The 22,459-nt window shown below is 44.3% G+C and overlaps 1 protein-coding gene across 5 annotated transcripts in view; it reads right to left on the bottom strand.

Annotated features, from left to right (window-relative positions):
• The window catches only part of MAP1A (microtubule associated protein 1A), a 50,483-nt gene that overhangs the window by 20,512 nt on the left and 7,512 nt on the right, over nt 1–22,459 (bottom strand). Inside the window, exon 1 of one of the 5 annotated variants that reach the window (XM_059482134.1) lies at nt 10,551–10,644. The exons of 2 other annotated variants lie outside the window; for them this stretch is intronic. The gene's annotated coding sequence lies outside the window, so the exon portion shown is untranslated. Of the gene's footprint in view, nt 1–8,538; nt 8,743–10,259; nt 10,303–10,550; nt 10,645–22,459 lie in introns of those variants that run through there. 2 more of the 5 variants (XM_059482135.1, XM_059482133.1) reach the window with 2 other exon arrangements.

Raw genomic sequence — 22,459 nt, 5'->3', positions numbered from 1 at the left:
CCAGAGGATGGAGACTGCTTGTCTGACCACATAGGAATCAGCCCCTTCCCACCCAAGATGCATTCTTTATCCCACATTACCTCTCTTAGGCCTTCCCACACCCTTCCCCCCTTCTTTGTCCCTAAAATTATTTAGGTTTATCAGGCCAGGTTCTACCTGTAAAGTAAACACCAATAATACATTGATAAAAAATACAGAAGTTTTGGAGTCTGAAAATGTCATCAAGGCTCACAAACTACAGTGATTAAAAACCAACTCTACCTCACTTCTGGCTGTCTTAGCTGACATGAACATCCCTCTTCAAGGGGTTACTGTTGAAAAGACTCTAACAAGAAGATCCTAGATATTGCTATGGCTCAGTACCTTTTTGCTACACTTCAGCAAAGAGCTGAACCTGGGATGATGTGTTCTTCCTGATGTTTACTGAACAAAATCCATCTCTGAAGACAGTGAAACCATGCATAGGGTTCTTGGAGTGTATGCATTTGCAGAGCTATTGCAAGCTGAAAGACTGCCATTTCCTTCACTCTGAAATTACATAATAACACTGAGATAGTAACAGTCTCATTCTGAGGCTGTGAGGCCTCCAACTGCAGTTTCTTCAGTGCCAGTGGAAGAAAAAGGATCCAGCCCCAAATAGTGTCCATTCAGAGAATGAAACAACACAGTCATTCACCAGCACTCCAGGACTGTACCAAGTACGGCAAGCCACAGCTCCTTGGTGGGAGATTGTAAAGGCCAGAGGAACAGCAGACAAGGTTCTGCGCTGAGCTCTGGGCAGGGTCTGCGCACACACACAGCCTGTGCCCCGCTCCTCTGGCAGAGCAGGGCTGCCCCACGCCGTCCAGCAGCGAGGGAAAGCACCGAGCAGACAGCCTCAACGGGGCACAGCTGGCAGGTGGGAAAGGAATGAGCGTGCCCTTGCTGGAAGCACCGAGCAGACAGCCTCAATGGGGCACAGCTGGCAGGTGGGAAAGGAATGAGCATGCCCTTGCTGGAAGCACTGAGCAGACAGCCTCAACGGGGCACAGCTGGCAGGTGGGAAAGGAATGAGCGTGCCCTTGCTGGAGGCACCATCACACTGCACAGCTCCTTCGTGAGCAGACAGCCTCAACAGTGCACAGCTGGCAGGTGGGACCAGCTCTGGCTCACACACACCTAGGAGCTCTGCCAGCTAGTGAGGTAGGCTCAGGAGTTAAAAAATAAACACAAAGTCTGCTTTGGCAGCCAGTACATAGCCAACAACTGTGGATTCACCATTCAGGTCCTCATGAGCTGGTTCCAGCTCAGGAACTCAAACACAGTTTCTGGCACCCCAGGAATAGACCTGGATGTGTTTATCACAATCACAGGACAAGTCCCACTCTGTTCCTCCTTGCCATTTACTGGCAGTGTTTTGCCAGGTGAGAGGAGACTCTCAGCCAAGGCAAGGAGAGAGACATCAGGTGAGGGATACAGGTAGAACTTGGCAGAAAGCCCCCAGCAAAGCTAAGAGCCGTTCTGAGTCCTAGGTGGGTGGCTGCTGTGCCCACTGTGCCTGACCACTGCCTTCCGGAGCCTGAGGCAATGCAGCAATCCCAGAAATCCTGGGCACGTCCAGCTGTTGCTGCTTTTCCAGAGATGAGCAGAGCAAAGGGCTTAGGCAGATCACCAGGGATCACAGCAAAAGGGCCGTCTCACTGCCTCCTTCCCTCCTGACACAACATGTGATACTGCAGTAGCTACTTATTTTCGTAAGATTATTGGGAAAGTGCTGTAGTTTTAGCTTGCTGGTGTGATTCAGCATCTGAGAATGATGAGAAACTGGCTTCAGATAGTGCTTTGTGGTCTAGCAGCAAGTGCTCTGCCTCTCATAGTCTGAAAAAAGTCTACTGTTAAGATTTATTTCATATACTTTCTATTTTTAGGTCTTCAAACGCACCGCAGAAATACAGAAATATTTATTTGTCAATAGCTAAATAAAAAAAATCTTTCCCCTTAAAGGGAATCTTTAGTGATTTTCTGAGAAATTCATTGTGTACCAGCAAAGAGAAACATATTTTTAACAGAAATATGAAAATAATCTGAAAATTGGGAGGCAAGAAACTGCAGCAAACTGCTGAGCCCCTGTCAAGGAGGGCCAGGGCAGAGCCATGTGCTGCCTGTGGAGCAGTGGAAATCATCACCAAACAGGCCACAGATTCAACCAGAGCATTAAATGAGGGATTTTAAACTGCACCTAGAAAAGGAGGGGAAGTCAATGGTGTTTAAGCAGGAAGATATTACTATATGTAAGAGTTTTTATTTTTTATGAATATTTCAAAATAGTGTTTGATGATTTTTCACATTGAGATACCAAGTCACACAGTTAAAAACACAGCACTACTGAAATAAAGTCCTGTGGATTTGCACTAGGAGATGTGCCTTATCTGGAGGAATTGAATAAACAAAGCACAGGAATGCTCAAAGCAGCGTGCAGAGAGAAGGAAGATGATTCAAACATCTTTATGAAGCAAAGCATTCTGTTCAGACTGAACGCACACCCACACCAACTCATGCCAGTTAACAAGGGCAAATCTCCAGATACCAGCTTTGGCTTCGGCTAATATCCCAGCTGCAGACTGAGGGGAATTTGGGGTACACGTGGTGTATTGACCGCTATTGCTCATACTGCAGTGACACTGAAGCTGAGCAGAAGGCAGAGGAGCGGCCTCTCTGCACGATGCCCACACGTGCACCAGGGTCTCCGGCTGTGCCGCTCTGCACCTGCAGCAAGGGCAGCAGGGCTCCCAGCCAGCCCTGACGGGCCCTGGCCGCGCAGCGCGGAGCCCACAGCACGGCAGGAGCGCCGGGGAGCCAGAGCAGGGCCAGAGCAGGGACGCACTCTGCGCTCCTCCGAGGGCCCATCTCCAGCTTCCAACCACAACACCGCTCAGCTGTCTCCGGGAGGACAAACAGGACAACCAGTCACAGATACACTCCCACAAAACACTGCCGCGTTCCAGCTCCCTCAGTGTAAGGGGAGCTGTGAGGTACTAACACCACAAAAGAAGAGAGCATCTGATTTGGGACACAAAAAGCAAACTTCAGAACAGCTCAGAGGCAGAGCAAAAGCCTTAAGAGCTGCATAACTCTGCAATCAGAGAACTTAGTTTAAGAAGCTAAAGAAAGGAGACAGTGTCAGCAAGATAGCTCCACAAATGAAAAAAAAAGATTTTCAACAGGAACAGAGTGAAAAAGTAAAATTAATTGAGAACCATACTAGGATGGACAGAGAAAGGAAAAACATAGCCAGTAGAAATAAGAATATTTCTGGGAGGACCAGGCAGCAGTGAAGGAGAACAAGATCTGGTTTCTAGAAATGTTGCTGAATCTGTCAGGATGAAGAGGGCTGAGGAATCTGAAAGTGTTCTCAAGTTTCCTTTTATGTGTAATGCTGGAGATATTTCATAACTCACCTTCCCATACCGTTACTGCAAGCCAGGAGAATTGTTCATGCTTTAAGGTAAGAGCAGGCTCTGTGAAATGACTGACTGCCTCCTGGGCATTTACTACAAAGGTGAACCAGCAGCAGGGCCAGAGAAGGAAATGAAATATTCCTTAAGGTGTGGGAGGCTGTGGGCACTTGCCACATCCCAGGAGATATTTCTGCTAACCACTTGCCTGTGCTTTCCATCTTCCCTCCTCCCTGTGGTATTTTCATGCCATCTAGAGCTCCTCTCCCAGGCAACCTCTATTTCTATACCATGTCAACCATAGCAACCATCTCTTTGCTCCCTAATTGCACATACTGTCTCACTCTTATGCTAAGGAGCAATTTGATAGCTCAGCCATTTTAGAACCACTAATTGAAGATGCAGGTACTCACTTTGGAAATAATTTCTCATATTTTTACTGCCTTGCAACTGGAAGTTATACCACCACTGAGATAATTGATAAGGTGAGCAGTTTTACATAGTTTGTCAGCTGCTAGATTGGCCACAAAAATATTCTGTTTCCTGCAGCAGCTTTGCTGACTCATGCAGGCCTTGTATCCTTCTGCTGAGGAACAGTGTGCGGCATTCACATAAACCAGGAATGAAGCCCTGCACAGAGACATGGCCTCCAGCTGTGAACACCTGAAGCTGCGACTTTTTAAATGTCTCCAGCGAAATCCACAAAAGAAAACCTGAACACAACTTAAGACACCCTCTTATCTGGTGTCCTCACTCCACCAAGCCCTGACAGACTTATTACAGCTGATCCCTTTGGAAACCAAACTAATGTTTCCCATTCCTGTGTCAGCTAGACTTCAGCTAGGAGTTGCTGAAGTCCCTGAAACAGAAGTTCCATAAAACCACTCCCACTGGCATGAGGCAGATACCCTGTTCTGTGTTCCAGAGATGAAGACTCCTGTAAGTCACGAAGTTAGACAGCTTATTATCCCTTAATTTTTATAAGAATATGCATTCCTTAACACATGCTCTTACAACAAGAACATAGCACAGACTGAAGAAAACTGCATGTTTCTCTTAGTTGAGAAGTATCTGGGTAAAACTGACTCTGACTGACTTGGAGGCACAGCAGCTCATGATGATCTGTTCTATTTATCTTTTTTTTTCCCTCAACTGATCAATATGACAAATAAACTGCCTGAGGTAGGGAGAAATTAATTGTATAAAAGAGGGGATGACTGCACACACAGGAAAATAACTCTGAGATTTCCTCCTGTTTGCTTATTGAGATGCCAAATTTTTGTAAGAGAGTCCTGCCTCTGACTTACAGCAACTGTTTGGACTCTTTAAACCTCATTCCTATTGCATATTATTAACAGTCTCATTCCAAGTAGCTTTTCTTCTCTCTCTTGCTTGTTTTTAGGATGACCTGCCGGATGTCAGCCCCCATGAAGATACAGATATTAAACCAGCTGTGAACTCCGAGTGGCTGAGGTGGTTGGTGAAGCACAGGACCACATTCTGCTAGCCCTTGAGAAGAAGCAGCTCTCCCCTGCCAACAGCTTTCTTTGTTGCATCTTGACTTTGCACTCCTGAATCTAGGTGACCCTTGGTAGATCCTCTGCGTGGTCTGTGTTCCTGGGATTTGATTTGTGGTGGAGTACAACAATAATGAATTTGATACAAAAAGTTATTTCAAAGTTGAGAACTTCAAGGCCTCCTCTCCATTCTGCCAGCAAACACAGGGCCTGTCCATTTAGAAGTGGAGGGAGAGGGCCCTGCAAGCAGCCAAGGAGGTTTCCAGCAGAGTAGTCCAGGCCATCCTCCCCTCGTTCTGCCCTCTCAGCCACTGCCTCTCACCAGTCTGCTTGAAACAAGCTCACTCCAGTCTTATTCCACCTCAGGAGCCCCTGCTTCACAATGCCACCCCATCCAGACAGGTGCCTTTCAGCTTGCAGATTACACAGCGCAATCAGGAACTGAACGTACTAACCAGGGAGAATAAAAAGGACCAAGAGAGGCTTCCATCACCACAAATGCTTCTCTCGGGGCCTCTTATTGTTCAGTTCCCTCACATCCATGCAGGCATGGAAACCTTTCTTGCTCCCATGCCTCCCTCTTCCTTAGCAATGGTCTTTGCCTTTGAGTGTGGACCAACAGCAAGAAGAAAAGCCCTAACAAATGAAACTGACACAAATCTAGCAACAAAGAACTGGGCCAAAACACGTATTACACCTATCAGCCTGCAAGCTGACTCTTCAGAAAGATGCTACGTGGATCAAAGGCGCAGAGAGCCACCCTATCCAATGTTTTACCCTTGTGCAAAGGAGTAATTTTTGATGGAGGCCATTGACTTCTTACATGGCTTGGGTAGTGTCTGCATTTCTGTCTATGTGCTGCAATTTAACTTACCCCTCTTAATCCATTTTAAGCAAGCTTTTCAGAACATAAATCTAGTCACCCAGAAGAAAAATCACTGGCTTCTTGCCCATTTCTCTTCTAAGAACATCTGGAGTTCCTGAGGACACTGACATTCCTCAGACAATTTTCAACAGGGAGCTACTAATGGTCTTTTCCTTCTAGTTTTTCTCTTCAATTACTTAAAATTATGACACTGAAGCTTAATAGAGAATGGACAGGTGATATCAGTGAAATAAAAGGTTAGCAAAGTGCAAAAGCAATTAACTGAATTTCTCAACTTGAAAGTCAATAGAGGAAGCCAGTTATGCTGCCATGCTTCTTAAACACAGTTTGTTTGTAGCTATAGCACATTGTGAAAAACAGCACTGAACTTTTACAGCCCCAAGGTAGGTTCTAGCACATTGCCAAAGACTTCAGTGCCTTGCAAGAAGGTGCATGAGTGACAGTAACACGTGCAAAGAGAGACAAATGTTATTCAGTAGCTTTGTAGCTATGTATTGATAACCGACATGCATATTGAATCCTGCCCCTCTGTGATTTGCAAGTCTCCTTTAGCTGGTGATTCTCGGCCTTCAACTTCTTGGAGGAAATATTCAAGCCTTTACTTTCAAAGAAAGTAAGGAAAGTAAGCAAAGAAAGAAAGGACTCACTAATATCTTTCCAAATACTGATATTGAGATAATGCTGCTTTTCAAAAAAGCAGAAATTAATCAAAATTGTATTCCTCATTAAAAAATAAAACCAAAAAACCAAGTCAACCCAGTAACGTTCTATGCATTTGAGAAATCGGTTGAGCAAGACTTCAAGGGCTGTCTCAGGAGAACTAAGACCCTGCTGGCCAAGGAGATTGGTGCTCATGTTCATCTGTGAATAAAGCATCAGAGGGACAGAAACTTCCTGAAGAGCTGGATACATAACTAATTGTGCCATCAATACTAACTTTTGAGATCCTGGAGAGGAAGCTATGAGAGGAAGGAAACTGATCTAAAGTCACCACATGTAGAAATCTATCTCCATTTCTTTAGTGTGAAGCAAAGGTAAAAAGCCACAGAGCTTAGGCACAGCAAAGCATGAGCTAATGAAGACTGCTTTTTGTGCAGCCACCCTGCTGTGTTCCACCACCATAATCCCAGCTTCCTCCACATTCCCTGCTGCCCACTGCCCTACTCTCAGCTCCCCTTGCGAGCCAAAACTCGCAGCTGTGCAGGTGGCAGCGTGCTCAGGGACAGCCACGTCGTGAGCTGGCAGCTGGTGTGCGAGGGGGAGCGCAGGACAAGCAGATGCGCACTGCTCCCACCGAGGCCCTGACCCTGATCCCCTGCCTGCTCCACCAGCTTGCAAAAAACTGGCAGAAGCTTGTTAATGCCAATGTTTAATTGAAACATTTTCAATGTTTTAGAAGGAAAGTGTTTACGGCAAATACAGCAGGGGTATTTGTAAGAGGAATTCATAACTGTGCACCCAAGCACCTCTAAGGGAATGGAGAAAAAAATAATACAAATTAAGAAGTTAGCTCAATACTTTCTCTAATCTTTCCTGTCAACAGCTACTGTGCTGGTGTTGGAGTCCAGAACGTTCATGATTTTTGAGGGGGAAAGAAAAATAAATCTTTTTTCCACCTCAGTAAATTCCCCCCAGAATAAATTTTTGGCATTCATTTACACATAGCTTGCTCTCCTTCCTTCCATACACAGTTTCTGGGCTGATGGAGGGTCTCTATCAGCTGCCCTTCTTCCACAGGTACTTTTGCCTAACAGGCTGGAAGATACTCCCTGTGTTTTAAGCTAGCTGCTACTGTCGGGTCTCCGTGTACTAACCAGACTTACCTGAACTGCTCCCATAGCATCTCCTCTCAGGGTCTGGAGGCCCCTCTCTTCTGCCCATCGAGGAGCAGTGGAAAGCCTGTGATAATGCCTGTCACAAGCACCCTGGGCTCTGCTAGAAGCAGCGTCCACCAAGATCTCTGTACTCAGACGCCTATCACAAGAATCTATTACTGCATCTTTATCTGCTTCTGAGTTTCTTCTTCCTTTGCAAGATGCATCCCAGAAGTTACCTAGGAAGGTCTGTGTCTGACCATGTACAAAGAGCACAAGTCACATCCCACAGAAACTCGTGCTGAGGAACTACTCTTCTGTGCCTCCCCTGGTGTCCAGCCATGCCCCTTGGAGACACATTGCACCTCTTGTTCACACACATGCAGCTTCCTTGCTTTCACCAAAAAGCTGGCAATTGCTCACCATGCTCCTGTGATCCAGTCTACCATCCATTTACCACCACACCTGCTGAAGATGTGACTCAGGTATGCCAGCATGACAGACAATGACGAAGAGTGGCAAAAGGACATGACAGGAGGTAGATTGTTTTGTCAGGAAAGAAACTACTGCAAAGCTACACATCTCTCTATCTGCAGAATGGGAGTAGGGCAGAAGGTCTCACAGCCTGGCCTTGCCAGATCACGGAAAGGAAAGGAAAGGAAAGGAAAGGAAAGGAAAGGAAAGGAAAGGAAAGGAAAGGAAAGGAAAGGAAAGGAAAGGAAAGGAAAGGAAAGGAAAGGAAAGGAAAGGAAAGGAAAGGAAAGGAAAGGAGAAAAAAATGTGTCCCAACTCAGTAACTACTTGCTGGAGAAATTATAAGGACAGCAACAGAGGCTGGATGCAGCCAACCAGTGTGAAGTCATCAAGGAAACAGAGAGGGTACTGACCTGACACAGCAAAAGGGCCTCTACCCCATCAGAAGAAAGAGGAATCCCCGTCATTCTGGAACAATGCCCAGCCTGCAGGGCTTTTCACAGCGGAACCAGAGCAACTTGGAATAGAAACAGCCTCGTCTCTGAGATCAGAGAATTTGAACCGGAGCTTGTTTTTTCTGCAGTCACAAGCCAGCAGGCACCAGCTGCAGAATTTGCCGCAGTGTGTGTGTGCGTGTGTCTCTGCGTGTGTGAGTGTGCAGCAGCCATGCTCCTCCCCTCCGAGCTCACTGTAGGATCAATGACACAGTGATTACAGCTCCCTCCTTTTCCCCTCCCTAAGCACTGACAGTCCCAGTCTGATCGCTCGCAGCCCCCTCTCTTCTATATTAAGAGAGCTTTTGTTGGTATCTCTACTGACTTTTTTTCATTGCTCCCTCCCTGATTTACAAGGTTTTGCTTGTTCTCTTTTTCCCTCTTAGCCAAAACAACAGTGTCTGACAGATATTCACAGTCACATACCCAAGTCTATGCAAAGTGCCAAACCATGCTCTTGCGCCTCTAGTTCTGAACCCTGGAAATAAAAGGCCATGTTTTGAAATACTTCAACACATTTCAGCTCTAGCATACAGATAATTTAACACTTTTACCAAGAAGCTTGCTGGTGGCGACACTAACGAATGCCAGAGATACCCTATTAAAATAGAACCTCATGTGTCTGTGACTGCAGCAGTATCATCATCACACAGTACCACTGGTAAAGCAGGAGAGCTGATGATAAAGAGACAGCTGGCCCCTTATCCCTCTGTGTTACAAGGGCAGTCCAGCAAGGTGAGGGATGACAAAGGACTACTGCTAGGAAAAAGAAAGCATTTTGTTATTCTCACTTCTTAAGCACAAAGTCTCTGCTTATAGCCTACTAGGGTGAAAATCAGCTCCAAGACTGGCCACATCTTCTCCTTCTGCTGCCACAGAAAGGCTGCATGACTCACATTTTAGGGGAACCTTCCCTTTTTTCTCTCCCACCTACTGGACACATTTGGATGCTTTTTGGTTTCCTGTACTGGAAGCATGTAGTGTTGTGAAGCTTGAAGTCAGACTTCAGCTACTTCATAGACTTCAGACTTCATATGCAAGTGTGCAGCACCAAAGGACAGAGAAATTGCAAAAGAAGACAGGCCTTGCATCTCTCTTCCATCAAATCGATAGCACGACAGTCCACCTTAACAACCCTCCCCCCTCCTGCCTGGTATTAGCCTCATTCCAGCATCAGCTGAACGGTGATACAGACGCTAATGCTGTCTTTTACCAAGCCTTGCCCAAAGGCAGCATCTCTGAGATGCCTTGTACCACCTCCTCCGTTCTCCAGCAGCACACCATCTTCAGGGTCAGAAAACTATACTGGGATAAAACATAATGATGCAGGACTCCTTACGTTCCTGACAGGCAGAATACTTTCTCCAGATTCTTCTCTAAACCCATCTTCATACATTCTTCTCTGTGTCTGAGCTAAGGACACAAGCGCAGCAAACAGCTGAGCAGCTGGGGAATTTGGGTTTTGTTCCTATACTCGAGCACAAACAGCTGAGAAGGGGGAAGGTCCGCAGATCATAGAAACTCCAAGCTCCATCCGCAGTCACCTTCCCCTCTTGTCACTAATCCCCCTCAACCCCCCAAATTCCAAGGCAATAAACCCGCACCCGCTATGAGCGCTCCGCGCAGGTGCGTTTGCTCACCTGCGACTCTGCCGGGGCTGCGCAGCCCCAGCAGCTCGGCGGGACCGCGCACAGGAGCGCAGAGCCCGGACAGGTCCGCCTGCCGTCACCGACATCCCCCGCTACCTCCCCAGAAGGGCCCGTCCTCCCCGCCGACCAACGTCTTCCAAAGCAACGAGCAGCATCCGAGCGCGAACAAAGCGCCGCCGCCTCCATCCCGCAACCTCCACGATACCGGGGCTCCTCACTCCCGACCGCCCCGGCACCTTTCGCTGCTCGCCCCAGGCCGGTGGGGAAGGAAGATGCACCTACCATCCTGCCGGGAAGCGACGCCGATGGGCTGCGCTGAGCGCGGAGGATGCGCCGGCACGGCACGGCACGGCCCGGCCCGGGCTGCGGCGAGCGGTGCCGTGTCACGGAGGGGGCGGCGCCGCCGCGGCCCCACCCGAGCGCAGCGCTTTAACCCTCTGCGCGCCGGCCCCGGCCCCCCACGGGCGGCCTGGCCTGCTCCGCTGCTCCGCGGCCGGCCCGCAGAGGCCCCGGCTCCCGATCTCCGGGCAACGGCGTGCACCGAGCTCCGGTCCCGCGCTGCCAAACACCCGACTGGGGTCAAACCGCGGCCCGCGCTCCGAAATACCCGACACAGGTCAGAGCCCGGCCAGCGCGGGTTCGGCGCTGCCTGAACGCTTTTCACATCGCCCTTGGGCCTCACGGGCCTCTCTGTCCTCACGGGCTGCCGGAGGGCTGCTCTCCATCCCACCTCGGGCGCCTTCGGCTTAATTGTCTCAAACTGGAACCTCACGTCGGACTCCAGCTGCAGAGCTGCTCCTGCAGTTAAAAACGAGCGACACGAAGCACCCCTGCTACGGGACAGATGTACCTGACACCACACACCAGCACCTGGCTGCTCATGCACGGACACGGGCCAGTGGTGAGCTTGGACCACGCTGGACAGACAATGAATGCCAATGAGTGAGGCAAGAATACCAGATATGCAACCTCTGGAGACTTATTTCCGGCATGTTTTCAGATAAATGTTTACATTGTTTTCTGAGAACCTTGCAACTTGTTTCATAATCAGCATCAGCTCCAAGGCACTTGCAAATAATTGTGCCTCCTGGTTTCTCCTTTGCTGGTCGCAGGCATCCCAGTCCAGCATTGGAATATACAGATTACTTCATGGTGTGCTAGTTGGCAGTAGTGATTTTTTTGATTTTTTCCCCACAGCAAAAACTGAAATCACTCTCACTGCCCTGCTTGCTGTACACATGATGCTGGCTTACTTTAGATTCCAGAATTAATGTGAAAGCTGGAGATGTCCTGTCAGCTGCACAGCAGGTCTCCCTCAGTGGTTTTGGAAGGACTGTCAGACACGATGCAATGCTCAGAAATAGAAATATCACAGAATTTTAAGTTTTAAAAGTTAAAAACCCCCAAATCAGAACCTTCCTTTCTGTAGCTTTCAGATGACATCAATCAGTGGCAAATATCTGTAAACCTGAGGAAAAATCAATGCACTGGATCAAACATCTTAAATTTCTGTATGTTTAGGACAGGTAACATTGCATCATATTTTAAAAAGACCAAAGGTTAAAATATTCTCAAAGGACAAACTATGAAGAAAATAGCTCCACGCTATAGGTCCCCTGTGCACTACAATGGACATTCTTTGAAACAGAGGGGGTCATTATCACTACCCATTGTACCTGTCATCCCACCATAACCAGTATAACACAAGTTGAAGAGTTTTGCATAGTCAAAGTAAAAAAGGAGTCAGAAGTAAAGAGCCAAGTAAACAGGTGGGGATGCAGATGACTGCAAACCAAATGTGCAGTCCCCTTTTTAAGTTTAAAGATGCACCAGGTGAGCAAAGGATATTACCTTAAAGGTGCTGCTATGTAGGAGTGCTGAAGACAAAGCAGGAGGATGTATTTGCTATTACTGCTTCATATAAGCTAAGCTTCTTAGTATTTGAGTTAGCATCATCCACTTCAGTGCAAGAACTGCCCCAGATGGCTAGCCCAGGGAGAATTTCACCCCTTAGGCAGTTCTTGGGGTCTTTTCTAATGAACCCACAACACTGAGATGTGTCTGTCACTTCAGAGAGCAGCGCCAATGGTGCAGGAGGGAAGGGAGGGGATCACATAGTCTGCTCTAGAACTGGCCCACACTGCAAACTGCACTGCCATCAGCAGATTTTTCAGAGCACTCCAGAAGGGCAGCTCCCATTGCACACTCTGGAAGGGCATATACCCCGGGCCATTTCATACAATGACACACAACTCTACAAGCCTTTTCCTTTTCTACACCCACTACAACAGTGATCAAATTTAGCCCCTAGCAGGATATTTGGAGTAGCATGATCTCTTTCTGCATTGATTTTTTTTAATATTGATATATTCTATTTCAAGCAGCAAAATTAGATTTTACTGTCTAATCAGGACATTTCCTGATATTAGTAATTGTTTCAAAATCCCTTCCTATTAACACTCACGCAAGTACAACTAAAGTATGAACTAGCTGGATATCCTTAAATGCATTAAAACCTTTTTAATATATAAACAGACCAATTTGTTATCTTCCATCCATGATCTTATTTTACAAGAAACTATATTTTTTCAACAATATGTCGTGCTCTTTTCTCTTTTGCTTCAAAATACTTCTTTATGTCACAAAAATTTTGCATCGTCCAGTTGCTATTGAGAATTTACATCAGAAACAGCTATCTCTATGAAATTAATGTCTGAAGCTAGGTGCATCTACTGTCTCTAGTTTCCCTCTCACTTTCCACTCTTAGTTATATGTTCACACCCAGCAAACTGGAATGCATATTTTTATACATTGCAAGTGGACGTTTACAAAGCAAAAGTAATTTACAAGGTATGGTGGTTTTCACAAAGCACAGTTCTTGGCATATGTGTACTGTTTGACCAGCAAAACACTTCTCAAAACTGAAGAGGTTCTTAAAGTAGCTGCTGCTTTTACCATGCACCTGTATTTAAGTGGCCTAAGCAGCCTCCTGCACACATGTTCTCTGAGGCAGCCCCACTGCCTTCATATGATCAGATAGCAGCTGCAGATAATCTCTTCTTTTTAGCTTTTAAAGAAAACAACATTTAGCAATAAACCTAAAAATAGTCATCAGAAGCAAAAGGGAACTAGTAAGGGAAGCACTCGCCTATCTTCAAGGCTCTTCCAGTTCCTAAGAAAGGGGCACTGAGCTTCAAGGTAATTTCCATTTCATCAGTCCTTTAGGAGATCAGGAGATTCACCTGACAGGTATGGAACCTCACAGAGCGGGCACCAGGACCACTGCTAAGATGAGGCTCGTTGAGGTTCAACTCCAACGACCAGTCAAACATGAAAGGTTAAAGACACTATTATTCTCTGATCCAAGGATGGATTTATTTTACATATTGAATTAGAAAGAGACAGGGAGCGTTTCCCTATTTATGCTAAAAAGCCTCAAACCACTTTTTTCCATTTTGTCAAACTGACAACTATGGTTTGAAACAAAGATCCTGTCTTTAGGCTGTTCCCTGTCCTCATGGCTTTGAAAAGGCCACAAAGCTTCCTGTGATGTTAGGTGTAGTTCCTTTCTGACTAGGATATGGAATTAAACATGGAATTAAATTGTTAAAAATGTGAACACTTATTTAATGACTACACACCTTAGCTAGTATCACACTGACAGGAATATCCTGGATCATAAATAATAATAAGCTATAGACAGGGTCTTTCCCTAGGCCAGCATAAATATAAAAAGTCAGTTCTTGAAATGTTTTTCTGTTATTTTCAAACGCCATGGTCATATCTCCATGTTTTTCTCTACTATGATGTTTAAAACAGTTTTATATAAATGAAGGCTGTATGTTTTTTTGATGTATGAGATATCAAGAACTGCAGCTAAAGCATAAGTCTTACAATGAGTCTAAAGGTCATGCTTCTCTAAACAAAAACTCCAAGCTGCCTACCATCTCAAGCTCAAAAACATTTGATTTTCTAAAAAACTATAGGCCAAAGGCTTTAATAAGAAAATACATTCTAATCAAGAATATACTATCTTCTGAGAACCTTGGGACAAAGAATAACCGTGGCCTGACCCAGACATAGCCCAGATATTATTTTAAATTTATTAGATTTAAATTTATTTCCCCACACCTTTGTGTGAAATGCAGAGTTCTGCTGACCTCTCCATTAGTCTACATCCCAGCTTTCAAGCTCTCACTGCACAAGGCAATCACAGCACATCCAAGAGCAGACAGCACACAGGACAGAAAAAACTGCCAAGAAGCACAAGGATTTGTTTGCATTTGGAAGATTTCTTTGCTTAGACTATCCAGTTACTGACTTCCACACGCTATCTGCTTTCAATCAAACAAATGAACCAATGACTTGTTCAAGTCTTTGGCAAATCACTCCCCAAAACCTCTTGGCTATCTTAATTTCTGCAATTTTTACAGTGATTTTTACAGCAATTTTTACTCTTTTCTACAGGCTGCACTAGGATGCATTTAAAGGACTCATTTTTGTTGAATACTGTATCTTTCTCTGCAACTGTTCAATGAGTCTTCCTATCTCCTTTCTTATTTACAGGTATACGTATCATTTTAATCTGTATGTTAGCCTAAATTCTGACCAAAAAGGTGTTTCCCACTTTTGTCAAGTTTTCTTATTTTTAAATAACCATTTCTGAAATGTTGTGACAACCCTTTGATTGTCAGTATAGTTCTATTTAAAGTAACCTTTAATCCCTGAAGTATTTTATTCTTTTAGGTAGCTTTGCAGGTACAGTTGTTTATTATTATTATTGTTGTTGTTGTTGTTCTTGTCTATTACAATACAGTCACATATTTAGGCTTTTCTTCCTTAATTTGAGAATGATGTTTTCATCTTTCTGATGCTTCAGGGCCGAAGAAGTGTTTATTATCTGAGCTATTGAGAATTACCAGCCCTAATGTGGAATTTTAAAAGTTTAAAGGTGGGAATCTCAAGTCATCCAATCCATTTAGTTTTATATCATTTTCTTCTTCAAGTAAGGTTTTACTGTTGTGGTAATAGCATCCCTAATGCAGGCCCAGAGAGACTGTGTGCACCTGTTACCAACCTCTTTTCCAATTCCTACTTTAAACAAATTCATGAACCATGTGAGTTTTCAGTGGCAACATTCTGGTCCTTCTTGCCCCAGAAAATAAGGTTTTAAAAATGGTGATCCTAATTTAACTCAGCACCTGCAAACCTTTAGGGAAAACAAGGGAAGATGACCTGTCTAGAACTCTCGGTGGAAAGGATAAGGAGGTTTATAAATCAAGGCTGTAAAACTGGAGCAAACACAAGCAGTGCCAAAAGGCCAGGAGGATAGGAGCAGAGGGACTGAGGCGGATCCCCAGCACAGCGGGACCAGCAGGGTGCTCCTGCACAGTGCAGTCAGCTCTCAGCACCCAGGGGTGGCACAAGGGCCAGGGGGACAGGATCAAACCCCAGCGAGCGCTTAGTGACGCTGGGATAAACCCTAGTGTTCTCCTAATGACGCTGAGCTCAAAGAAGGGACTTCTCCCAGGGCATTTCCCAGAAGCAGCATACATCTGTCGTGCCTTCTGCCAGCGCTGGGGTTGGCCGCACTTGTCAGCCTACACGAGGGCACCCCTAGGCACAACAAAGCTTCCCACACCGCCCGTCAGACACCGAGAGCAAAGCAGAAGGGACAAGCCAGTTCTGTCACTGCAAGTAAGAAAGAAATGCAACCAAGGCAATGTGAACTACATGAGCCAAATCCTAGTGCAAGGTTTCTCTTTGTGCAGAGTGTATTTTCTCCTTCCAGTCATGCTTAACTGCCTCAGATTCCATTCTTGCCCTGAACCAGACAGCAGCCTGTTGGAAAAGATACCAGCTGCCCCAAAATGGATTCCTGGGAACCTGCTATTTTAACTCTGTCTTCAAAGCCTGCACAGGGGTGCAAAGGCTGCTAACACCCTCATGGACAGCAGTGTCATTCCAGCAGGTGCCCTGCCTGCTGTTTGGGTAGCAAATGCTGCAATGCTCTACAGACAAGGAAGGACAGCTCTGGCAAAAAAAATCACAGCAGGATCTTAAGAGAGAGACAACAGGCATCAGGCATCACAATGTAGGTGCTGCAAATGGCAGGCAGGAGCAAAGGCTGGCAGAGAAACCAAAAGGAAGGCTGTGGAGAGGGCAGAGTGGAATATAGAACTGGCAGTGGCACAAGTAAAATTGTCAAGACAACATACAGTTGGGAAGGTTGACAACACTGTATATAATTCCATGTTTGCATGGCTGTGACATTGACTAGACATGACTTGCCTAAAAAGAGGCATATTTTTTATTCACCCATACCACAGGTTCATAAAACCACCAGATGTGCTTCATTTTTTTTGTATAACATTTAGAATTGGAAACCAAGATGTAGACATGCAGACATTTTTACGTAAGCAATACAAATCAGCTCTGACACATTTTGTGAGGCGGTAGAACCCATTACCTGTCAGGTTCAGGCAGTTTTAACAGGCATTGTTTGAAGACTTCTCTCAAAATGAATCCAGGTTTGAAGACAAGCTGAAAATTCTAGAAAAAACTAACAGTGACAGGATCTAGTTGCTACTAAATGCAAAGACACCACAGAAATAACCATATGCTGTTATTACAGAACAGATATTGCTCTTTTGGGCATATTTTAAATTTAAACAGATAAAATGTTAGTCCCTACAAACTAATGCTAGTAAATTATGTGCATGTTTAGGATGTAATGGTTTCTAGACACTTTCTGCTTGTAATCTGCTTAGTTAAGAAAAAGGAAAAATTTGAGAAATATGCAAATATTCTTCAGACATGGATCAAACAGGACATCCATTTCAGGCACTATTCCCTCCTGGGTTTATGCTCTCCTGTATGATAAGATCAGCACTGCAGCACATGCTTTCCTGCAAAGATCTAGCTCAGATGAAACCAGAGAGGGAAAACAAATAGGGGGTAGGGATGTGGTGAGGGGAGGAAGGGAAATCAATAATCACTTTGAATTATTCATCCCCATGAAAAAGGAATAAAAATGCAAGCGAATGCCATCTTTATAACAGTGATCCCAGGAGAATTTTCTTTATAGAAGTCTGTCTACTGCAGATTTTTCGACAGAATCATTAGTACTCACTAAAATTTCAGAGGCAAAGAAGTAGGATTAAGTCAAACTCAAACCATTCACTTACCTGAAGGCACATAACATTGTAAACAGTCACTGTCAATTTCCACATTAGCTACTGTCAAAGTGAAGGCAGACAAAATCCAGAATAGGCCTTAGTTTACAAAAATATGAAGGAAACACTGAGATCAGGTCATCTGAAAGAAATATGTGTCCTTGTCCTATTGTGTTGTTCACAGATCTTTTTTTTCTTTTAACCATCAGAAATTTAGGTGTCATCCACCTTGACCATCCTAAAAAGTTCTGTAGATGAGGACCAACATCACTGGAGCAAACTCCACCATTTCAAATCAATTCAGAATGTATTCCACCGAAGCCATTTTAAAAAGGCCCGCGAAATCAAAACCGTTGAGTTATTTCCAAGCTACTACCATAAGCACAGCCCAGGCTCAACATTTCTTTTTTAAAATGTAACAAAGGAAAGGTAAATTTTAAAAGGCAATAAAAAACCAATCACACCTACCAAGACACAAAGTACTAAAGGAAAAAAAAACCCAAAATATGCTTGTTTTATATTGTGTCCTGAAGGAAGGCCCAACCCTTTCCCAAAGATCTCATAATTCTTTTCCTTTTCTATCAAATTCAAGGGTTAATCTTCCCTCAAGGTCCATTCAAACAGATCCTGACCCCTCGGATATCCTACATGACAGCAAGCAGGAGTGGCTCAGCTCAGTGCTCTCCCTCCTCTGTCCTCGAAGGATAACAAAGATTGGTCCAGGATAAACCCAGTTATTTTTTGCCTCCACATGTGTTTCAACAATTTGAATTCTGTGAACTGCCAGCAACATTTAACCACGGCATCTGGTTTCAGAAGCAAGAGTAACAATTTAGTAAGGCAAGTTCTAACTTTAGAAATGCAACCAGTTAATTCACAATTGGGGTGATTTCAACTCTAGGAGTTTTGAGCTAAGAAACTCACAAAATTGGAAAGTTAACTATCTGTGGAGATAAAATGCAGAAAACACAGGAAAACCTTCCCAAACTTACATTAATTTTAACTCCCCCCTCCCCGCCCCTTCAGTCAGTAACAATGTTCGGGCAGAACAGCACAAACAAAAGAAACTGGTGTTTGCTGAACCTGTGCTGGGCTGAAGCTCAAAACAGCTCACCAGGGCTTTGGTTTCTTATTTCCACAGCATAGCCTTTTGGGTGTCACAGTGAGAACCTCAAAATACTGGTAGGAACAAAGGAACAGTTTGAAATACAACGGCAAACTGAGATGAAGGCTGACAACTCCCTGGCCTGCCAAAGCAGCACCAGTATACTGGCATCAGATGCATGACATGAGGCCCATCTCCCATGTTCTCATGGGAAGCATCATTCCTATGAAGGAATCAATTTTTCACAGCTGCTCTGGTTCTGTTAGCTCCTCTGCTGAGTATCGAGGGGAAAATTCTGTTCAGCTTCTTAGAAGAAAAGAGAACTCTGAGGATGTGCAATGTCCAGAGGAGGTGTCTTAGCACAAAAGCAAAACCATGTAAGACCATATATAAAAACACTGCTTTTATCAACTTTAGCAGATGTTTTGATGCTATCTCATTTTAAAACTAAGCTCTTCAGGTCAAATAGAGCCAGAAGCATTCAGTAAATACTTCTTTTCTGTAGTTGAAAGAAATTAAAATATATTTTAGAGACAATGAACTTTTAACAGTAACAATGGTGGGAGACTGCAGCATTCAGACCAAGCCTATGCAAAATATAATTTCTTGTACAAGATCTAAGATTGACTAAGAAGCTCTCAGCTTCCAACATGAGCTCCACTACTCTGGCATTGAAGTCCAAGGAGACTGGAAAACCCATCAGCAGTAAAGATTCAAATAGAATACTACATTAATGTCAATCAGCATGGCTTTACAAAAAATATGACCTTCCTTCTTAATAAAAACCAAATAAGCTTGTCAAAATCTCCAAGGTTGTATTGATATAGTGCAACTGTTATTTTATAAGTCATGTCATACAAGCCTACACTGTGACTTGTGCTGCTCACTGTAGCCTACCTGAAAAGGAGGAAAGCAGACTGGAGGCAAAGCTTATGGACAGTACCCAGAATGGCTGCAGATGAACTGCCAGGGAAACTTCACAATGCCGAGTTTCATTTGCCCCTTTATTTATAAGTATGAATCACATATAGAGTTACACTAACTATTGCTAACCAGAGCTAACTTGTACCACTGGGGTATCTTGAGGTTATGATCAGCTCAGTTCTATTCATGAGTCAGCTCACTGATCAGCAGCAGTCAGAAAGCAATAGATATGTCAGAGACAGGGAAAGGAAGGAAAAAACCCTTGTGCCACTGTGTAAATGCATAGCTCTGCCCCGCTTTGAACACTACACAGTTCTGTTCCCAGCATCCCAAAGAGGTAGATCTGAAAGGCATTAATATAAAATATAAAACGAAATATCTGGGATAGATTCCCAGACTTATCCCTTAGAAAAGTCTGGCCTCTGCAATCTGGAGAAATCATGAGAAGGCAAATATGCCAGACCTATAACACAATCAGATTGGACAGGATTGTCCAATATAGGAAGGTATATCAAAATGAGACCAGGCAGGAATAAGAGTCCAAGCAAATAAGATAGTGTTGCAGGTGAATGAACCCTTCTATTCCTTGCTTGCTCTACTTGCAGGGAAAAACTGAAAAAGCACTTTGTGGGAATTGAAAAGTGCTGTTACTAAACAAGTGGAAAACACCTCTCCATGACCTGGAAAAAGATATGAGCTAGAATAGTACAAGGAAGAAGTATTTTATGTACTCATCTTACACTCCTGCCCATACATCCATTTTTTCTTGCTGTGCTGCATGTACCTTTGGGTTGAACCAGGACCAATACCCACCCTGACATACAGCAGCCTTAGAGAAGATTTATTCCTGCAGAACACATGAGTAACTGATTAAAGTATGTCTAACTGGCAGATCCTACCAAGTCTAACTGGTAGATCCTTGCAAGTCCCACAGAGATATTCTTTACCAGTTATCTGGGAGAAAAATCTAAGGATATTTGTGACAGGAATCAGCTGGAAAGAGCAATGCTTGGGATTACTGCAGCCACAGGTACCAACAAGAAACACAGGCTGTGCTTACAGCCTGGGAAGCCACTGTAGTAGACTGCAGCTCATGGGATCTTTGAGGTCCTGCTCTGTGTGGTTACTATGAAAGCAAATACAGCCCTCAAGCACACAAGGAGGAAGCACAGAAGCTGGCAAGTGCTTGCTTTGTGTTTCTCTGGTCTGGAACGGTGGCAGACAAATGGTATGAGTCAATTAATAGCTCAAGCACTAGAAATTGCATCAGAAGTCCAAATAATCATTGTTGCATCTGTGGGGAAAAAAAAAAACAAATCAAAAAGAAAACCCAGTAGTGTTAGTCACTGACTTTTCTGCTACCTGAACATGCAAATTTAGGATATAGCAGTACTTTCATTAAAACAGCCAAGACCTGAACAAAATCCATCACTCAGTGACCTGTGTTGCAGAAATCTCTCTAGCAAGAGGCCACAGCTGTGGGGAATATACACTTTCACTGTAATCTAATTTTCACAAGCAATTGGTCTTTTGCTGCCTGTCTAGAACAGCTTTTGCTTGAACACACAGAATTATCTTCTGTACTATCTAGAAGCTATAATTTGAATAAACAAAGCAGCTTTTTTTACTGTCGTGCACTTGAGACTCACCACTGACGACAAACTAAGCAGTGCAGTTGGAAAAAGCATATGGCACAAGCTGACACTCCAAGCCATTCCAAGTTCCATGAAGAAATTGAATCACTTGCACAAGTAAAAACATTGACCTAGGGGATATTAATGCAAAAGGAAGAGCTGTGCAGAAGTACCTGTGGGGCTGCCCTTAGCATACAGGAGGGCACACTTCTGTTAATTTTTTCTTCCCATGTCACACTCTCCTTCCTTCCGACAATTTACTAGCTTCCAGAATCTCCAAATATACCCACACTTGATTTCTTGCTGTGCCTTCCATGCTGTGAGATTACCCCTACAGCAAGGGCCACGTTGTCTGTGGTACTCAGAGGACAGCCAGTGGGGGGAAAAAAACTCAAAAGCCCAACAACAAATCAACTTGCATAAGATGCATCCAGTCTCAATTTACTATTACAAGCTCTGCCATGAGCTTTTCTCTTCTGGATTGTTCTGCATTTGAGACTCACTTGTTCCTCATCATCTTTACGCAGACTAAAATCTTGTCTGAGGGACAACTGTGCCATGTCCATTCCCAGAGAACACTGCAGTTACATTTTAATTTCAGCTGCAAACACTATGCATCGACATCCTACAAATACAGGTTGGAAATAGCTATTGTAACCAAGTGAGAAATTGCAAACAGGAAAGTCTTGGAATATTCAGGTAGACTGCTCTACTTAGTCATATTGTGTTACCAGTCTCCATATTTTGTTTCTTGCCAGTGGTGTCAAACATTTACTGGTTACTACAAATCTGTCAAGTGAGAAACTCAAACAACTGCTCTGGCTTTACAGTAACTGCTGTGCTGCAGCTGACTTCTCCCTAATCAGACTGCAAGCATCAGCCTTTAAGGGAATTATATTCTCCAATTAATGCACCTCTGAAAAAAATAGTTTTATCCTTCAGATATCCTACTCAGCAGACCAGTGTGGAGGTACATGTTCCCCACACAAGTCAGACTGAGATCTTTCCAGTAGCATGGAATCAAAACAACATTAGCTGGGAGAGATTTCAGGAGAGCTCTAGGACAGCCATCTGCTCAGAGAAGCTAGCACCAAGCCACGAATGCTAGGAGGAAAATCAGTTGTGTACACTCTTCCCTTTGCCCACAGTAGGAACAAGAGGGTAAATAAAGTATAAAGCCAAACAGCAATAAAAAAGCTCTAGTTTTATGTATGTTCATCTGGAGAATAGTGATGAACAACACCTTCACAGGGCTGTTACAGGATACATAGCAATGAATTTGCAGCAAGCTGCAGCAAAAGTTTAAAAAAATAAATTAAAATTATAAAGATTCTTTACCATCAAAATAGTCAG

This window comes from Ammospiza nelsoni, chromosome 14 (assembly GCF_027579445.1).
Source record: "Ammospiza nelsoni isolate bAmmNel1 chromosome 14, bAmmNel1.pri, whole genome shotgun sequence".
Taxonomy (NCBI): domain Eukaryota; kingdom Metazoa; phylum Chordata; class Aves; order Passeriformes; family Passerellidae; genus Ammospiza; species Ammospiza nelsoni.
Note: the sequence above shows the minus strand (reverse complement) of the source record. Positions and strands in the feature narration are given on the sequence as shown.